Source organism: Balearica regulorum, chromosome 1 (assembly GCF_011004875.1).
Source record: "Balearica regulorum gibbericeps isolate bBalReg1 chromosome 1, bBalReg1.pri, whole genome shotgun sequence".
Classification (NCBI taxonomy): domain Eukaryota; kingdom Metazoa; phylum Chordata; class Aves; order Gruiformes; family Gruidae; genus Balearica; species Balearica regulorum.
In genome coordinates, this window is record NC_046184.1 from 16,525,518 (window position 1) to 16,541,742 (window position 16,225).

Here is a 16,225-nt window from a genome sequence, read left to right on the forward strand (position 1 = left end):
GCTCTTGGGCACTATTTTGAGCTGTCACATTCCTACCTCCTGGCAGCAGTCAGAGCTCCATGCTGAGCTGCTGTGCTAACAACCAACCAGCACAGCTAGTTTTGAAGGCTGTCAGTTTTGATGCATGCTGGTTTTGGCTGGGATTGGGTTAATTTTCTTCACAGTAGCTAGTGTAGGGCTGTGGTTTGGATTTGTGCTGGAAACAGTGCTGGTAACACAGGGATGGTTTCGTTACTGCTGAGCAGTGCTGACACAGAGCCAAGGCCTCTTCTGCCTCTCACACCACCCCACCAGCGAGGAGGCTGGGGGGGCACAAGGAGTTGGGAGGGGACACAGATGGGACAGCTGACCCCAACTGACCAAAGGGATATTCCATGCCATATGATGTCATGCTCAGCATATAAAGCTGGGGGAAGAAGAAGGAAAGGGGGATGTTCAGAGTGATGGTGTTTGTCTTCCCAAGTCACCGTTACACGTGATGGAGCCCTGCTGTCCCGGAGATGGCTGAACACCTGCCTGCCCATGGGAAGTGGGGAATGAATTCCTTGTCTTGCTTTGCTTGTGTGTGTGGCTTTTGCTTTACCTATTAAACTGTCTTTATCTCAACCCATGGGTTTTCTCACTTCTCAGATTCTCTCCCTCATCCTGTTGGAAGGAGTGAGTGAGAGGCTGAGTGATGCTTAGTTGCTGGCTGGGTGTATTGGGTTTGCATGGCAAGGTTTTGGTAGTGGGGGGGAGCTACAGGGGTGGCTTCTGTGAGAAGCTGCTAGAAGCTTCCCCTGTGTCTGACAGAGCCAATGCCGCCCGGCTCCAAGACAGACCCGCCCGCTGGCCAAGGCCAAGCCAATCAGCGCCTCTGTGACAACATATTTAAGAAGGGAAAAAACAAGTTAGAACTTCTGCAGCCAGAGAGAGGAGTGAGAAGATGTGAGAAACTCTGCAGACACCAAGGTCAGTGCAGAAGGAGGGGGAGGAGGTGCTCCAGGCGCCGGAGCAGAGATCCCCCTGCAGCCCATGGTGAAGACCATGGTGAAGCAGGCTGTCCCCCTGCAGCCCATGGAGGGAGGATGAGGGGGTGTAGAGATTCCACCTGCAGCCCGTGGAGGACCCCACACTGGAGCAGGTGGAGACACCTGAAGGAGGCTGTGGCCCCGTGGGAAGCCCGCGCTGGAGCAAGCTCCTGGCAGGACCTGTGGACCCGTGGAGAGAGGAGCCCACGCCAGAGCAGGTTTGCTGGCAGGACTTGTGACCCTGTGGGGGACCCCACGCTGGAGCAGTTTGCTCCTGAAGGTCTGCACCCCGTGGGAGAGACTCACGTTGGAGAAGGTCGTGAAGGACTGTCTCCCATGAGAGGGACCCTATGCTGGAGCAGGTGAGTCCTCCCCCTGAGGATGAAGGAGCAGCAGAAAACACCGTGTGATGAACTGACTGTAACCCCCATTCCCCGTCCCCCTGTGCCACTGAGGGGGGAGGAGGTTGAAGGTGGTGGTGAAGTTGAGCCCGGGAAGATGAGAGGGGTGGGGGGAGGTGTTTTAAGATTTGGTTTTATTTCTCATTCCTCTACTCTGTTTTGCTTGGTAATAAATTAGATGAAGTTTTTTCTCTAAGTTCAGTCTGTTTTGCTCATGACGACAATTAGTGAGTGATCTCTCCCTGTCCTTATCTCGACCCATAAGCATTTCATTATACCTTTTGTCTCCTGTCTAGTGAATGAGGGAAGTGATAGAGCGGCTCTGGTGGGCACCTGGCCTCCAGCCAGGGCCAACCCACCACACTGGGGTTAAACCACAACAGTCCTTTTTGGTGCCCAACATGGGGCTCAAAGGGTTGGAGATAATGACAGATTTGATTGGAATATGCTAGATTGAATTCATAGCTGTTATTGCTGTTTAGCTATTAATTGGCAGGCTCCTGTGCTTGCCATGGGGCTTGCTTGCCTTACTGTATAGTAGAGTCTAGTGCTTGTTAGTGGCTGCTTTTTGCTTTTGCTGCTTGCTGTAGCGCTGTACTGCTGATCATCTCACTGTGCTGTGCCTGGGAATGTTTTGATAACAGCAATGGCGATGCATCTGGGCTGGCAGATGACCAGGGCATGGCTGCTGTTTCTGGGCTGCTGTACTGGACAGGCTGGAACTCCAGTGTGAACTCCAGTTGAAGGGACTGTGACCCGTGGATGAGTTCACGTGGGAGTAGGACACCCCAAAGCATCTGTGGCTGTGAATAAGTCCACACCAGAGCAGGTATATCTTGAAGTGTCTGTGGCCATGGTTATGTCTGTGCTGCAGATTATGTCTGAAGGGATTGTGGCCCAAGGATAAGTCCACACTGGAGAAGATGCACCCTGAAGCATCTGTGGCTGTGGATGGGTCCGTGCTGGAAGACCTCAAAGCATGTGGCCATGGATGAGCCCATGACAGAGCAGGTTTACTTCTGAAGGGACCGTGGCTGTGGGTAAGGCCATGCTAGAACAGGTATGTCTCTGAACGCGTTGTGGCCCATGGAGAAGGCCGCACTGGCACAAGTGCACCTCAAAGTGACTGTGGCTGTGGTAAGTCTATGCCACAGCAGGTGTACCCCTGGAGAGACTGTGGCTCATAGATGAGGCTCCACTTGGAGCGGGTAGACCCCTAAGGGACTGCAGTCTGTGGGTAAGTCCAAGCTGGAGCAGGGCCAAGGGGAGGAGTTCATTGCAATGTTAAACCCAATGGTCTGGTCCAAAGGGACCAGAGGTGGAGATTGTAATGGAAATGCCTTCAAATTGTTGTAACCCAGGATTTGAGTTGCATGTTATGGGAATTACTACAGCAGGAACCCCTTGTTGCTAGCCAGGCTAGGAGCAAGGAGAGGAGTTCATTGCAATGGTAAACCTGATTGATGATCTGGCCCAAAAGGACCGGTGCTGGAGATTGTAATGGAAATACCTTTAAATCGTTATAACCCATGATTTCAGTGGCATGTTATAGGAATTACTGTAGCAGGAACCACCTGAACTAGTGGAGGACAAGCCTTACAAGAAGCAGTGCAAGTGCAGCAGGGACCTGACCTAAGCTGGCTTTGGTGCCCAGTAGCTCCATGCAACACACTACCTCTCCTGTCCTGAGTGACCACCATAACAGATGGAGCCCAAAATCATGAGCTAAATGAACTCAGTGGACATTTTGTGGACATTTATGGACATTTTACAGACATTTCACAGGGGTGGTCCGTAGACTAAGGGAATGATATAATTATCAAAGGATGAAGGGGGGGGTGGTGGTTAATGAGGCTATATTGGATAGTGTGGGGCCTGAGCATGCCATAAATTGTATGGAATAAGGGGTGGAGAATGTGCTGGTTTTGGCTGGGATAGAGTTAATTTTCTAGTTTTGAAGGCTGTCAGTTGTGATGGTAGAGGTTCAAGGCTTCAAATTGTAGTGCTAATTCCTGATAACAAAAACATTGCCTCTGAACTCAGTTGATTTTTTTACTCTTTGTATTCAAAATAACTGTTTTAAATGGTGAGGTGAAGCACACAAGAGAAGAATTTACAGACAGGTGCCTCTTATTGGGCATGATGGTGTGATATTCAGTGTCATGACCACGCTCCGTTTTTTCAATAGGACATTAAAACTGCTGGACACATGCTCAAGAAGACCTATTTGGTTATCCTCATGTTTTTAGTGCTTCAAGTTAAATAATATTCTTTTAAAAGTTTGTTATAGGTACATACCTATCCACAACTTCTTGGCTACACTGACTCCCAGCATGTTTTCAGTGCTTTAATTCCTACATGTCATCTTGAGCTAGAAATATAATAGTGGAGAAATATCTATAAATGAAGTAGATCCACGTGTATCAATTGAAAGCTCTGTCATTGGCTGTGATTAAAGCCAGAAAAATAAATAAGAAGCTGTAAAATAAGTCTTCCAATATGAAATTTAAGAAGTACAATTTCTTCAGCTTTGAAGGTGATTGATGAAGTTGTATAAATGCTTACATGTGGGGATGAGAAGTAACAAACTTCTCAGTGTTTTAGACAAAAGCATAATAGCTTGTAGGTGAAGTTTCCAACTGGAAGCTGCAATGTGGTAGGGATTGCCACACGTGACGTAAATTTGCTGGCCTGCCTGTACTGTGTAGGGACTTTAAAATGAGATCAGGCAGCTTTGTAAAAAATTATTTTATTCCATCCTTTGTAAAAGCCTTTTGACTGCTCTGTGCAAGGAAGCCTGGAAGAGCAGAGTTGTCTCTTCTGACACTTGTCTGTGAGTCCTGTAACTAGGAATGCTCAGTTTCCCCACCACATCCGCACATTGCGTAACCATTCATAATGTGTAAATAACATTTCAGAATTCTGTGGCATTTCTTTTAGGTAATTACTTCACCTGACACTTTTCAATCTTCCTATATTGCAATTTTAAATCAGCTTTTAATGCTTTTTCATTCACTCTTATTCTATAAATTCCAGCAGCTAGCATATGCTAGTTTCATTTTCTTTTTAAAGTCAAAATCTCCATAAGGCATGGACAGATGTTGATATCAAAATAGCAGCTGTAGCACCACAGTCTTCTGTCGAACCAAGAAGCAAAATGTCATTGTTGAGGATTAGTAGTACTTTAGTGCCAACATTATTAGACAGAAGGAATGTTACCTCTTACAACCGAAACTTCATAACCACTTTTCTTCAAAGCAGTGTTGCTGTTTTCCAAGCATTGGATGCAATGGATTCAGCACAGAGGTTCTATAGCACTTTCCACATTCAAAACCTCTTATGAAGCAGTTTGTAGAACTTAGCTGATAAAACTGCTGACACACTCTTGTGTTTGTTCCAATAGCCTGGGGTGCTGGAGGATGATTAGGTTTATATTTGCCCTGTAGCGTTTTGTTCAGGTAAAGCTGATCCCAAAAGAGATTGACTTTCATTGAGACATAGATACTTGTTTAATATCAAAAGTAGTGGTTATTTTAAAAACATTGGTCAGATGAACCTCAGTGATAGATTTTAGACCAATAGATAGGTTCAGACACCAGATGATAACAGTAAGAATGCATTCAGGTCACTCCAGGGAACGTAAGTGGTACCTTCATCAGCTGACTTCAGTTAGGGAGAGCCAAAAGGGTCCTACCGTGTGCTGCAGCTAAAGGAACATGTACTTGAGTTACAAAAACTGCCTCTGCATTACTGCCACTTCCTCCTCTCGGTCCTACCACTTTGAGTCCCATCTGAAGGATGTTTGAGGAGTGCTTTTTCCAGCTATATTTGGGAATATGACTTTTTTGCATCTTGTTCTTTTTGCTGTCAGGCCTCTGAGCACAATTTCCACTCCTGGGGGTTGTCTGCCTCTGCTCACGGTTGGTGCTGACATGGTGCCACTGTGTAACGTGGGTTCAAGTGAATTGTGTTCAGGTGAGTTATGCAAGGAAGAGCTGTGAGAAGCAGCTCCTTCACTCTGGAGCTGCATTTCAGCTCAGACCCTGGGCCATTTCAGCCCAGGCCCCTTGTGCCTCAGCTACGTTACAGCCTGTTGTGGTTCAGCCCCAGCCGGCAGCTGAGCACCATGGGGCCGCTCGCTCACCCTTCCCTCTTGGTGGGATGGGGAGGAGAAACGGAAGAAAAAGGTAAAACTTGGGGGCTGGGATAAGGACAGTTTACCGAGACAGCAAAGGGAGAGGAAAATAACAACAGTACTTATAACAGAATATACAATGCGGGTGATACGCAGTTTGCTCACCCAATCGGACATCCCGCCCAAGCCGCTGGTATGGAATACCCCTTTGTCTAGTTTGGGTCACCTGACTGGCTGTGTCCCCTCCCAGCTTCTTGTGAAAATTAACTCTATCCTTGCCAAAACCCAGGACACAGCCATGTCCACGTACCCTGTCAATCTGCATCTGACCTCTTGGCAAGACCATGAATCATCCTCATTACTACAAACTTGTCTGGCCATCGCTGGTTCTTGGCTGCCCTGGCTGTCCTCACCGGACCTGATCCTGACCCTGATTTTCCTGCTTAATCTTGGATCTGTCTTATTGCTATGAACTTACCTGGTGGATCTGTGGACACTATGGACCTTTGGCTCACCCTGGTTACTGTCACTGGACCTGTTCTGCTCATCTTGCTCAGGTACTGTAGGGCAGCACCCTTGACGATGATGTTACTGCCTGTGCTGCCTTGATGTCCCCCTCTGGTCTAATCTCCCCTTCCCCAAGGATCTGTTGCTATAATTTTTCTCCCAGCATAAGAGTAATGCCTTCATTTCTGGTTTTATTTGGTGAATGTCTATCTTATGAAATAACTTAATACTTTCCTTTAAAGCAGTATCTTCTTTGGCCCATTATTGTATTGAGGTATATTTCTGAACATTTACAAATGTTCAGAAACCAAAAAGCCCAGAGCTTTTTTCTTGCTTTATAGCACGTATGAGCAAATCTGTATCTTTAAATATTTATACATATAAGTAGAATCCTTGAAGCCACTATGACTTCTTGGTTGAATCTTTTTAAGGATATCATGAGGCTATGCAGGGAGAAAATTAGAAGGGCCAAAGTCCAGCTAGGACTTAATCTGGCTCCTGCCATAAAGGACAATAAAAAATGTTTCTATAAATACATTAACAACAAAAGGAGAGCTAAGGAGAATCTCCATCCTTTATTTGTTGGGGGGGAAACATAGTGACAAAGGATGAGGAAAAGGATGAGGTACTTGATGCCGCCTTTGCCTCAGTCTTTAATAGTAAGACCAGTTATTCTCCAGGTACCCAACCCCTGAGCTGGAAGAACAGGAGCAGGGTGAAGCCCCCGTAACCCAAGGGGAAATGGTTAGCGACCTCCTACACCACTCAGATACACACAAGTCTATGGGGCTGAATGGGATCCACCCAAGGGTGCTGAGGGAGCTGGTGGAAGTGCTCACCAAGCCACTTTCCATCATTTATCAGCCATCCTGGCTAACCGGGGAGGTCCCAGTTGACTGGAGGTTAGCCAATGTGATACCCGTCTATAAGAAGGAGGATGCAGGGAACTACAGGCCTGTCAGTCTGACCTCACTGCAGGGAAGGTTATGGAGCAGATCAGCCTGAGTGCCATCATGCGGGACATACAGGACAACCAGGTGATCAGACCCAGTCAGCATGGGTTCATGAAAGGCATGACCTGCTTGATCTCCTTCTATGACAAGGTGACCCACTTAGTGGATGAGGGAAAGGCTGTGGATGTTGTCTACCTGGACATCAGTAAAGCCTTTGATGCCATTTCCCACAGCATTCTCCTGGAGAAACTGGCTGCTTACAGCTTGGACAGGTGTATTCTTCACTGGGTAAAAAACTGGCTGGATGGCCGGGCCCAAAGAGTTGTGGTGAGTGGAGTTAAATCCAGTTGGCGGCCGATCACAAGTGGTGTTCCCCAGGGACCAGGGCTGGGGCCAGTTCTCTTTAATGTCTTTATCAATGACCTGGATGAGGGGATCGAGTGCCTCCTCAGTAAGGTTGCAGATGACACCAAGCTGGGTGGCAGTGTTGATCTGCTGGAGGGTAGGAAGGCTCTACAGAGGGATCTGGACAGGCTGGATCCATGGGCCGAGGCCAGCTGTATGAGGTTCAACAAGGCCAACTGCCGTGTCCTGCACTTGGGTCACAACAACCCCAGGCAACGCTACAGGCTTGGGCAAGAGTGGCTGGAAAGCTGCCCTGCAGAAAAGGACCTGGGGTTGTTGGTCGACAGCTGGCTGAATACGAGCCAGCAGTGTGCCCAGATGGCCCAGAAGGCCAACAGCATCCTGGCTTGTATCAGCCATAGTGTGGCCAGCAGGACTAGGGCAGTGATCGTCCCCCTGTACTCGGCCCTGGTGAGACCGCATCTCGAGTACTGTGTTCAGTTTTGGGCCCCTCACTACAAGAAAGACACTGAGGTGCTGGAGCGTGTCCAGAGAAGGGCAACGCAGCTGGTGAAGGGTCTGGAGCACAAGTCTGATGAGGAGCAGCTGAGGGATCTGGGGTTGTTTAGCCTGGAGAAAAGGATGCTGAGGGGAGACCTGATCACTCTCTACAATTACCTGAAAGGAGGTTGTAGCCAGGTGGCTGTTGGTCTCTTCTCCCAAGTAACAAATGATAGGACAAGAGGAAACGGCCTCAAGTTGTGCCAGGAGAGGTTTAGTTTGGATATTAGGAAAAATTTCTTCACCGACAGGGTTGTCAAGCACAGGAACAGGCTGCCCAGGGAAGTGGTGGAGTCACCATCCCTGGAGGTATTTAAAAGATGTGTAGGTGTGGTGCTTAGGGACATGGTTTAGTGGTGGACTTGGCAGTGCTGGGTTAATGGTTGGACTTGATGATCTTAAAGGTCTTTTCCAACCTAAACAATTCTATGATTCTATGATTTTTATTGCTACTGAGCAACAGGGCTCCTTTGATGCTGTCCTGGTTCTGGCAAGGATAGAGTTAATTTCCCAAGGAGCCAGGACAGGTGAGCCAAGCTGGCCAGGGACTATTCCATACCATGTGACATCATGCTCACCATAAAAGGGGGCTAGTCGGGCAGGGGTGGGTTCGGCGTGTCGGCGTGGCTCCGGGACGGGTCGAGCGTCGGACGCTCGTCGGATCGGTAAAATCGTTCTCTGTTATCACCATTGTTACTATCTGTTATCAGCACTGTTGTTGATTGTTTTCCCTCTCCCTTGCTGTCCCAGTAAACTGCCCTTATCCCAACCCTTGAGGCTTTGCCGTTGTTTTTCTGTTCTCCTCCACATCCCGCCGGGGGAGGAGTGAGCGAGCGGCGCGTGGCACTTAGCTACCGGCTGGGGCTAAACCACGTCAGATGCTTTTCATAAGCTCATTTGTTTTCTCAGATGGTTGGTCAAAATCTCTCTAGAATGGAAAGTTCATCCCTGTCATCAACAAAGAGACCCTAAATCAATGGTCCAACTCACCAAGGCAACTGATTAGCAAATAAAACTAGAACAGGGTGTTGGTTCTGATTGTTTCGTCAGAAATGGAGAGTGAACAGAGGTTCCCAGCAGTGTAACCATGCAGGCATTTCAGCGCCTAGAATTATCATCCAGAAAAGTTCCAGCTGGACCCCCAATGTAATAGGGAATAGAAGCAGGTCCCATCCCTGCGTCTAATGAGTGGCGATCCTAGGCAGCATCAGGAAGAGGCTGACAGTGGCAGCTTTCATGGCCACAGATGAGGTAATACCTGTGAGGAAAGAACATTGCTCATTTGCGGTCCTCCCCATACACCAAATCAATGGTCTATTTTCTTTTATTAGTAATTCTTTTCCTTGGGGATCTCACACATCCAGGAGGATCCTCTCATCTCCTCCCTTACCCTAAGTCTCCGATACTTCCTTTGGTTTCTGTTGATGAACCCTGTTTTCCAACCAGTTATGAGAATATGATGACTAAAACCTGGGGTTTTTGTCCTTTCACATAACTCCCAAATAACTGATGCAGAAATTTCAAATGACAGGCACTGATGCGTTAGTTACACAGAAAGTTCTGGTGTAATTTGCAGTGCTACAGTGCCTTGCCTCTCTTCCCTGTTTGCTTTTTATGAATGAATTTGAGGAATCAGCATGCATGTGAGAAATAATCCATCTCCCAGCCTATCTGCTTTCCCTTCGTTTTCCCTGGTGGGGAAGAAGGAGGACAGTGCAGCTAACATAACTGCACACTCTGTTCACCTTATATGCTAGCTCCATTTTCCCTTTCTCTGGTTTTGTCTAAACTATAAATTTTCAGAGCAAGACTTGTGTTTTGATATTGCTGTTTGCTCAAAACCCTAACATTGTTTTGAGGTTCTGCTGGCCCCAAAGCACAATGTAATATACACAGCAAGATTACTGGGGAAAACGGAAAGATCACTGTGATGCTGAAGTAATTTTTCCTGTTCAAACAGAACTTGTCAGCACACCAGTTTGTGTAAAATGTGCTACCTGGAGGACCAGAAGAAACAGCATTGTCAGAGAGGTCATTTCAGCTTGGAGAGCAGCAGACAGCCTGGTCTGCAGGGACCAAAGCGCATCTGGCTCGGAGAAACTGAGCTGCAGTTGAGAGAAAGCATTTGTCGTGAGGAGGCTGATCTCTGTAGAGGATCAGAGCCCAGTTCACAGCCATCTTCATGAGAGACAAGCCCATCCTGGCTTCATCTGTGTGTCCATGGTGAATGTCAATGGTTCCAGAATGGTTCCAAGCCTTGCCCTTGCCCTCTTCCAGCAGCAAGGGAGGGCTGGAAACAGCAGGCAGGATGCCCAGGACAGAGGCGTTTGCTGCATGTTCACAGACTGGGTGGGCTCCCCATCCGCAATGGGCTCTGAACCTCGTACCCATATTAAGGGTAAGTCTTTACCCACAGATGGCTGCTGGGATGGTTCATCTGCTCCCATGCTCTGCATCAGCTCCAAGCAGGAAGGTACGTGGGCGCTGGGCCAGCCCATATCCTCCAGTGATTGCAGCCTTCAGGCACGGGTTGAAAGCTCAAGCTGGCAGGGCACTAAAACATTATTTTTCTGAGGCAGGCTGTTAGCTGAGTTGGTGAAGGCTGGTGATGTTTAGAGAAAGAAGGTTCCAAATAGCAGGGCACCCCATCCATTCCTCTCGTCGCTGCCCCATAGAAAGGCAGGATCAGGGCACAACTCCAGAGAGAGAGCAGCTGTGCTGTGCCTTGCGAAGGGCCCAGCTCACCAGAAGGCTATGGACAGATCCTGCCGGATAATCACATGCACGTCGGGGTGTGGGGCCGACACTTGGAGGCAGATCTGAAAAACATCCACCTGAACTGCATCTTCCTGCAAAGAAACTCAGTAAAGGTCTGTCCTGTGCTTCGGCAGAAGTTCCTCTTCACAAATGCCAGCCTGGAAGCTCTTTGATACACAGCTTCGCCATCAGATTACAATCAAACGTGGTTGGGCTTTTAAAGCAATGTCAATCCCAATAGCAAGAGGGAGCAGGGGGAGGGATTGTGTCACAAACAATTGCTTATTTACTCCTCTTTTTCTTCAAATACCATTGATGTTCAGACTTTTTTGGCCTTAAAAGCTGCTGCTTGTTGATTCTCCTGACCTAACCCAACCCAGCTGGAATCAGTGACTAGAACTTCAATTTCCACCTGTTTACTCACTATGTCCTTTTTTTCCTGTCTCTCTCTTTTTCTCCATCTTCACTACTTGAAAGTTTCCAAAAGCCTACAAGCCTATTTATATGTTTGATTCTGACTTTCCCCTACTGTACTTGAAGTTTTTTTGCTACCTCTGATGTTTTTATCCTCTTCTGTTTCTCTCTTTTTCTTTTCTTCTCTCTCACTCTTATTTTATGCTGTCTACCAAGGTGCTATCAATGCTAGCTGCTCTAATTGCCAGTTTTGGAGAGCTGAGTGTAAGAATAAAATGACCACGACACTTCCTCATATGCCATTGGTTCTAAGCAATAACCACCCCACTGCTCATAGAACTGTATTTTTTAAAACAGCAGTAAATACGTTCACCAAATTGTGTTCCTTGAATAGTTCTTGTTCGCTTAGAGATGTTCCACCTGTTTACTGTTCGAAAAATATAGACCGGTTAAATTCCTACTTCTTTATTAGGCATTTCCCTCTGAAATCAAAGTTACCATAAGGATTAGCATGCAGCTGCAGAATTGCAACAAATTAAATGCAAGTTTAGTACTCTTCAGTGTTGAGAGTAAGCAACTCTCAGTTGTCAGTTACTCTCAGTGTAACTGAACCTTTCACACTTTCTTAATATGTTTACGGTCCCGTGGTCTTGTTGTGAAGAGTATCAGTCTCGTTGCACAACTCGAGATGCAGTCCTTAATTGTGTTCTGTTATCTCCCCAAGCCCTTACATTTACATACCTCCGTGTGAGCTGTTTGGCTGGGTTCCCCTCGGACGTATTTGGGACACCTGTATTATTGAGTAACAGTAGGTACCTGCCATTTCTGTGTTAACTGCACATTTAGTGTCACCTACATGTGTCACTGTCAGAGCCAGAAGCTGCATATATTCTAAACTGCATTGCTAATGTCTTAGAGGGACGCTGAACACTAAACCATCCTTATTACCTCATATATTTCAAATTAACACATTAATACATAAAATGCATATTGCTTCATTCTCTACTGACAATACCATATGTTGCTTTCTGTAAGCCAAGACCTCACATTCACGTCTGTATTACACATGGGGCTACGCCCCTCAGGGACTTAATTGTTTTCTGTAGTAAATGCTTCAGTACAGGCAGCATGCCCAGCTGCCTACATCAGGGTGGGGATTCAGGCCATCTGCTTTAAGCATGTAAGCAGAAGTGCTGAGGCAGGAGCTACAGCTCCCTTTGTAGTCAGCAGAGACAGATTCTGCTCTGCTAAATAAAATAGTGCTAGGGAGAGATCTCGAGTGCTGATCCCTAATAGGCCAAAGTGGAAAATTTCAGTTCACTCCAAACTTCATTTTCATAAAATCTTGGAATCATAGAATGGTTTGGGTCAAAGATCATCTAGTTCCAACCTCCCCTGCCATGGGCAGGGACACTCTCCACTAGACCACGTTGCCCAAAGCCCCATCCAACCTGGCCTTGAACACTTCCAGGGATGAGGCATCCACAGCTTCTCTGGGCAACCTGTTCCAGTGCCTCACCACCCTCACAGGGAAGAATTTCTTCCTAACATCTAATCTAAATCGACCCTCCTTCAGCTTAAACCCATTACCCCTTGTCCTGTCACTACACTCCCTCATAAACAGTCCCTCACCATCTTTCCTGTAGGCCCCTTCAGGTACTGGTAAGCCGCAATTAGATCTCCCTGGAGCCTTCTTTTCTCCAGGCTGAACAACCCCAACTCTCTCAGCCTGTCCTCATAGCAGAGGTGCTCCAGCCCTCTGATCAGCTTCGTGGCCCTCCTCTGGACTCGCTCCAACAGCTCCATGTCTCTCCTGTACTGGGGCCCCCAGAGCTGGACACAGTACTCCAGGTGGGGTCTCACCAGAGCGGAGTAGAGGGGCAGGATCCCCTCCCTGACCTGCTGGTCACACTTCTTTTGATGCAGCCCAGGACACGGTTGGCTTTCTGGGCTGCAAGTGCACACTGCCGGCTCATGTTGAGCTTCTCATCAGTCAACACCCCCAAGTCCTTCTCCTTGGGGCTGCTTTCAATCCATTCCTCGCCCAGCCTGTAGCTGTGCTTGGGATTGCCCTGACCCACATGCAGGACCTTGCACTTGGCCTTGTTGAACTTCATACGGTTCGCACGGGCCCACCTCTCAAGCCTGTCCAGGTCCCTCTGGATGGCATCCCTTCCCTCCACTGTGTCGACCACACCACACAGCTCAGCGTCATCAGTTTTGGAGCAAACCAACTGGAGCTGAGACAAAGCCTGGGAATGCTTGGGGATGGGCTGCTGCTGGAACCATTCCTGGCAGGCAGTATGAACGTGGCTGCATCAGTTGTGGTCTCGGCCCCCCACAGTCCTCCAGTCTGGTCCCAGCACCACTGTGCCACATGCCCTCTTGGTGCTGAAAAAAACCACCACCTGCATGGAGGGCAAAGCTGTCTTCTTATCCAGGACATCCCTGCACTCCCTCAGATAAATGTCCCAGGGATAATGAGGAACAACCTGGTGGCCTGGTGAGGAACGAGCCTCTCACATAACCTGCCAGGGGCTGCTCCAGCAGCTCAGCCCTCTGCACTGAGTGGCTCTCCACAATAAGCCCCACCTCAAGGCCACCTGCACCAAGGCTGCCAGCATGAATGAGAGATGTGGGGGAGCTCAGCACAGGTACCACCTGTGCCAGCATCTCTAGGCACAGGCAGAAGGAAGAGGGCATGGTGAGGTACTATCTTCCCCTGGGGGATCAATCAGGCTGACCTACAGTTCCTTGTATCCTCCTCCTTGCCTTTATTTTAAAAATATGTGTGTTAACCTGCTTGCAGTCATTGGGGTCCTCTCCTGCTTGCTGTGATTTCCTGTAGGTGATAGTGACCTTGCAATGACACTGGCCAGTGATATCGACACTCTTGAGTGACCGCCACCTGACTCCATGGGTTTGAATGCATGCAAGTTGTCTCAGAGGTCCCTAACTGCTTCTGCCCCACTGCCCTTCTCTTCTCAGCCTGCGCTGATACGTGCAAAGGCCAGGGAGCACGATTCACATGGGACAACTGGGGCAAAAAAAGGTGCTCATTACTTCAGCCTCTTCTGTGTTGTCACCGTGTTGTCACTCCCATCCATCTGCAGACCACTGTTATACCTGTAGGTATCTCTTTTTACCTCCCTACCCTTTATGTCCCTCAGTAATTTTAGTTCCAGCTGGGCTTTAGCCTCCCCGATTTTACTCCAAAATGCCTGAGCAGTGCTTTTTGCTCCTGCTTCTGCTTCCTGCACATTCCCTGTCCGTATTTTAGTTCATTAGGATGGTCCTTGCCTCGCCAAATGGGCTGTCAGCTGCAGTTTCCTGTGCTCCTGCACAAGGGAATAGTTCATACATGAGCTCTCAGTAAATTCTCTTTAAAAACCAATTAGTTCTGGAGACTCTTCCTCTTCACGGCTGCTTCGCACAGGCTGTTTCCTGAATAAGTCAGTCTGCTCGCCCAGAGTCCTAACTCTGCTGCTCACCTTCCCGGCTCTCCTCTGCACTTGTCACCTCGTGGCTGCTGCAGCCTGAGCAGCGCTCTGTGACCGCTCTCCTCCTCACTTCTTCCCTGCTCCTCAGCAGGAGGTTAAGCCAGCATTAAGCAGAAGGCCATGACTGCCCCCCTCTTGCATTTGTATTAGGAAAGTGTCACCACCGCACTCTTAAGAACCTCCTGGATTGCCTGCCCGATGCCATGCTGCTCTTCCAGCACACAACCAGGTAACTGAAATCCCCAGCAAGGACAAGGGCTCCAAGTGGGAGACTTCTAGTTTGCCTCCTCAAAGCCTGCAGTCTGTAGCACACACCTATCACAACAGCCCCCAGGTTCCTCCTCCCTTGGATCCTGACCCAGAAACTCTCAGCAGTTTGATGTCTCCAGTTTGATACGGGGGCACTGCGTAGTCAAGGAGCTCCTTAATGTAAAGCATGACGCCCCCTGCTCTTCCCTGCCTGTCCTTCCTAAATTTCCTGTCCCCATCCGTGGCCACGTTCCAGCCATGTGCACCACCCCACAGGGTCTCTGTGACTCTGGTGGTAGCGACTCTGCAACTGTGCCTGGCAGCGCAGCTGCTCCTCCTCATTGCCAGGCGCTGAGCGTCTGTGTACAGGCACCGGAGGGAAGCCTCTGAGCGCCTGCCTTTTTGATGCGAGCAAAAATGGGACGGGAGCAAATCTGCCTTATTTAGGCATATAATTTGTAGCTGTAGAGGGAAGCAGGTGCACAAATTTTCCATCGTTAGTGAAAACAGACCGGTACCTTGGGAGGCCTGTAGAAAGAGACCCCCGGTGTTTAACTCCCACCCCTCTTTTTTTCACCGACAGCCCCAAGTCAGAAGTGTCTCCCAGATACATCCAGGGCCACGTGGTAGTGTCAGACTGTAAGCAAGTCCCCACTGAACTCACAGGGGCTTTTTAAAAATCAGTGGCATTACTTTGTGACGAATATCAGCGACTGTTCAACACTTCCTACTGAGGGCATGAACTTTCCCAGGAGATTAGCACATACTCATATCAACTGCTTTGAAGGGGTCAAGAATCACTATTAATGCAATTTTCACGAGTGTCTAATGTTATCCTTGAAATTATCACTGTGGCAGGTGTGATGCTTGTCAGGGAATTTGTTAAAATTTCTCGAGGGAGTTCCGTGAAACATTTCACAGATGACCTGCATAAAAAATGTAGCAGATTTTTAATACTCCCAACCTAAGAAAATAGATGAAAAAAGATGTCTATCATCTACATTGGTAGAAATAGGATTTCTGAAGTACAGATACAGAAAGAAATAAGCAAGGAAGCAAGTAAAAGTCCCAGTTTGCTGCTGCTCCATCCTGTTTCCCCGCCATGGAAAGGGCTGGTTGTCATCTTCCACGTGCCAGGATGATGCCCTGGCACGTATCGGTCGACTTTAGGCACTCTCCATGCATATTTGGCTTTGCACAGGGAATTCATGTGGTCCAATTTCCTTTTCAGATTTGCTAATCCCTCACTGTATAGTTGTCTCCAAAAAACCACCAAACAAGTTTTGACGGATTCGCCATCTGTCAGATCCAGAGGGTATGACCAACTTAATGAGTCAGTAACAGAATTCCTCCCAGTCTGGTTCCAGTTTCATTTGCAACTGCGGATGAAGCA

General features: G+C 48.2%; 1 long non-coding RNA gene across 1 annotated transcript in view; it reads right to left on the reverse strand.

The window, feature by feature from the left end:
* Window positions 1–16,225, reverse strand: part of LOC142599909 (uncharacterized) — a 139,944-nt gene that overhangs the window by 46,068 nt on the left and 77,651 nt on the right. Inside the window, exon 2 of the long non-coding RNA XR_012833362.1 lies at window positions 1,219–1,311. This is a non-coding gene — a long non-coding RNA (uncharacterized LOC142599909). The remainder of the gene's footprint in view (window positions 1–1,218; window positions 1,312–16,225) is intronic.